Source organism: Zingiber officinale, chromosome 3B (genome assembly GCF_018446385.1).
Source record: "Zingiber officinale cultivar Zhangliang chromosome 3B, Zo_v1.1, whole genome shotgun sequence".
NCBI classification, from domain to species: Eukaryota; Viridiplantae; Streptophyta; class Magnoliopsida; order Zingiberales; family Zingiberaceae; genus Zingiber; species Zingiber officinale.
Window position 1 is genome coordinate 105,388,018 of NC_055991.1, and position 4,641 is coordinate 105,392,658.

The window sequence follows — 4,641 nt, forward strand, 5'->3', positions numbered from 1 at the left end:
AATCTCCTTATAGTAACTCTAGGTTTAACCAAAAAGAACAATAGAATCACAAGATTGAAAAACAAAGAAACACAAATTCGAATCACAAATCCGAAACCTAGAATCACTAGCCTCTTGTGTTTGGTATTTCAAAATCCATACAAAGAAAACTAGTATGATGCGGAATAGAATTACTAGTTATACCTTTCATCGTAGGGGCAACAATCTCTTGATCTTCTATCGTATTCTCTTCTTATCTTGGACGTTGTGTGGGCAACGATCTACCGAGATGAGAACCACCAAGACACCTTCCTTCTTGCAAGTTTCGGCCACCAACCTTCAAGCCCCAAGGGATGCTAGAACAAAGCCTCTTTTCTCACCTTCTTCTCCTAGCAAGAACTGGCCACCACAAGAACTCCAAAAGAGGGATGCATCGCACTAAAGAAGAAGAGAAAAGGAGGAGTATAGGGCCGACCACACCAAGGAAGAGAAGGGAGAAACAATAGAAGATATGTTGTGAGGTGAGACACCTCTACCCTCTCTTTTATATTCCTTGGTCTTGGCAAATAAGGAAATTTAATTTTTATTAAAATTTTATTATTTTCCTTGCCATTGGTTAATAACAAAAATTTAATTAAAATTTCCTTTCAACTCTTCTCATGGCCGACCCCTACAAGTGCTCCAAATAAGGCAAGTTTTAAATACAAAATTAAAACTTCCTTATTTGTTTTCAAAAATTTTTAAAATAAAAATTTCTCTATTAATTTTCCCTTCATAGTTGGTTATAAAAGGAAATTTTTATAAATTAAAATCTCTCTTTTAAAATATGTGGATGTTTACAAAAAAAGGAAAGTTTTCACCAAAATTAAGATCTCTCTTTCAACTACAAATAAGGAAAGATATGAAACCTTTCTTTTAATCTTTTGTAGAAAACTATAAAAGGAAAGATTTAAATTTTAAACTCTCTTTTAAAACCATGGCTTCCACATAAGAAAATATTTTAAAAAATAAAATCCTTTTATTTTATATGGTCGGCCACACCAAGCTTGGGCTCCAAGCTATGGTCGACCACCCTACTTAGCTCAAGCCTTTGGCTTGGCCGGCCCAAGCTTGCTTGGTCGGCCATCTAAAGGTGGGTAGGAAGTGGGTATTTGGTGGATATAATTCTCTATAAATAAGATGCTACGATAGGGGCCGAGAGGAGGAATTAGTTTTGGTCTCCCGATGAAATTAAACTTCCCGTGTTCGCCCCGAACACCCAACTTAATTTCATCAATAATAATTCATACCACTAAAGAATTATTATTGAACTACCGCATCAATTCCAAATTACTATATGAGCTCCTTCTTATCATGAGTGTGTTAATCTCCCTGTGTTTAAGATATCGAATGTCCACTAATTAAATGAGTTACTGACAACTCACTTAATTAATATCTAACTCCAAGAGTAGTACCACTCAACCTTATTGTCATGTCAGACTAAGTCCACCTGTAGGGTTTACATGACAATCCTCTTGGTGACATCATCAACCTAATTTGCTAGGACATAATTTCCTTCTATAATCAACAACACACACTATAAATAATATTATTTCTCAACTTATAGGTTGATAATATTATTTCCCAACACACACACATGATTATAGAAGGAAACTATGTCTTAGTAATCTAGGTTGATAATGTCCCCAAGAGGAGCTCATAAGGATTGTCATGTTAAACCCTGTAGGTGGATTTAGTCTGACATGATAATAAGGTTGAGTGGCACTACTCTTGGACTAAGATATTAATTAAAGAGAGTTGTCAGTAACTCATTTAATTAGTGGACATTCGACATCTTAAACATAGGGAGACTAACACACTCAAAATAAGAAGGAGCTCAAAATGTAATTTGGGATTGGTGCGGTAGTTCAATAATACCCTTTAGTGGTATGAATTATTGATGAAATTAAGTGCTTTTCAATGGGAAGCTTACTCATCGAGACCAAACCACCTCCTCCTTAGTCCTACTACAGCCTCTATAGAGAATTCACCCACTGCCATACCCACTACTCGTACCCACCATAGTGGTTAAGCAAGCTTGGAGTCCAAATGCCAAGCCAAGGGATGAGCCAGCGAAATGGGCCAGCCATCGCTTGGCCCAATTCTAATAAAATTAAAAGTTTTATTTTAAAGCTTTGCTTATTATGATATTTATGGGCTATTTTAAAGAGAGGTGCTTAAAATTAAATCTTTCCTTTATAGCTTACAAAAGATTAAGGAAAAGATTTGATATCTTCCTTATTCAGAGTTAAAAAGCAAGATTTTAATTTTGGATAAAACTTTCCTTTTTATAATCATGTTCATGATTTAAAAAGAGAGTTTTAAATTAAATATTTCCTTTTATAAGTCTCTATAAAAGAATAAGAAAAGATTTGATATCTTTCCTTATTTGTAGATTGAAAAGATTTTAATTTAGAGAAAACTTTCCTTTTTGGAAATCATCCATACGTTTTAAAAGAGAGATTTTAATATATAAAATTACCTTTTATAACCAACCATGAAGGGATTCATAAAAGAAGAATTTTTATTTTTAAAATTCTTCCGAAAGCAAATAAGGAAGTTTTAATTTTGTGTTCAAAACTTTCCTTGCTTGGAGTTTCTGAGGTGGCCAGTCAATGTTGATTTAAGAAAAGAAAATTTGTTTTAATCAATTAAATTTTCCTTTTCATGGAAAGAAAATAAGGAAGTTTTTATTTAAATTTTTTCTATTTTCCAAGACCAAGAATTATAAAAGAGAGGGAGGGACGCCCATGAAAAACTCATTCCATTTTCCTCCCTTTCTCCTAGCTCTTCCTGTAGTCTTCTCCTTTTCTCTTCCTCCTTGGTGGCCAAATGACATCAACACAAGAGTGTCCTTGGTGGTCGGTTCTAGCTAGGAGAAGAAGGAGAGAAAGGAGGCTTTGCTCTTGCATCACTTGGAGCTTGAAGGTTAGTGGTCGAATCTTGCAAGAAGGAAAGTGTTGGTGGTTCTCATACTGGTAGATCGTTGCCCACACAACGTCCGAGATAAGAAGAGGAATACGGTAGAAGATCAAGAAGTTATTTCTTACAAAGAAAGATATAACTAGTAATTATTTTTCCGTATCATACTAGTTTTTCTTTGTATGAATTCTAAACACAAGAGGCTAGAGATTCTAGATTTTTGGATTTGTAATTCGAAGTTGTGTTTCTTTGTTTTATTTGATGATCTTGTGATTCGATTGTTCTTTTTGGTTAAACCTAAGGTTATATAAGAAATTAAATATTAAATTTTGTTAAGAGGCTTTTATAGGCGTTGGCGGATGTTCCCATACCCAAGAAGGCCAAGTGCCTCACCATGTTCGACTGGGAGTCAATGATCCACTGATCGATCCAGGCAAATTCCCAGAGCACAGAGGCACTCTGGATCGATCCAAAGCCTCCCCGATCGATTGAGAGCAATCCAATTGATCGGGATCCGACCGTTGGTGTAGATAAAGGCCGTTGGCGTGCGTCTTCTTCGGTAGTGTAACGACCAATTTTCCCTATTTCAAGTTCTAAAAGTCCATAAAAATATTTGGAAATACTTTTAAAATATTCTAGAGATTTTTAGGAATTTTTAGAGTATTTTTACGTAATTTTTGGAGGTCGTTTAGTAGGGTTACAAAAAGAAAGAAGTTTAAAAAAAAAACGTTGAAGGTGAGATTCGAACCCACGACCTCGGGTCGGACTGACCCAAGCAAAACCGGCCCAACCAGCTAAGCTACACAGTTTGGTTAACCTTATATGGTGAGAACTAAGTTTATAGCATAGTTAATGATTAGGGAATAAATTGGGATAAAAGTGCGCGGCGGAGGAATCGAAGCCCAAACCTTTGATTTGGTTAAAAGCTGGCTGACCAACTGGGCTGTGCGTGATTTGTTAACCAAGTATGTAGCGAGATGTATTTAAGTTATTGTAAAGGGCAGAGATAAAACCTAGGTTATAAAGGGTTAAGTATTTTCCCGAGCCCTAAAATCCTTTCTCCCTTTCGTGTGCTCGCGACGACGCTGTTCTTCTTCTCGGGCGGAATTGTGGCAGCGAGTGAACACGTCTCCGGCGGCCAGCGAGGTTGTTTTCCGAGGGGTTTTCTTCACTTCTCATCAAGGAGAAGCTTTAAGCACGAAGAAGAGCCGAGATTTGAAGCTTTACCCGAACCCTAGATCTCTCCTTCTCCGGTTGTAAGTCCAAGAACAGCGATGTGAGTTGCTTCTCACATGCAGTAGGAGTAGTTCCGAGCTTCGATTTGTTTTCCTTGCTTTCGGATTTGTTTGAAGTTTCCTTGTGTTTACTGCCGTGTACTTCAAAGAGGGGAAACTAATGGTATGAATTAGGCATGTTTGTTCTTTTTGATATAGGGCAACTGATCTAGAACAAGGGAAGAGTTGTGGTTTCGGGTTGCTTGTAGTGGTTGCTACCATGACCATTAAATCCGAATTTGTTAGGTTGATTATGGGATCATCTTATTGTTGAGTAATTTGGATTTGGGTTTGTGCCATGCAATGGGTGTGGATAACTCTAGTTTGGGAGTTCTGTTGGATTTTTAATGGCTTGGTTTCCTTGCTTTAGTTTTGTACAGCATTAGGATGAATAGAAAGGTAAAAGAAGTAAGTGTTTCTTGTTGTC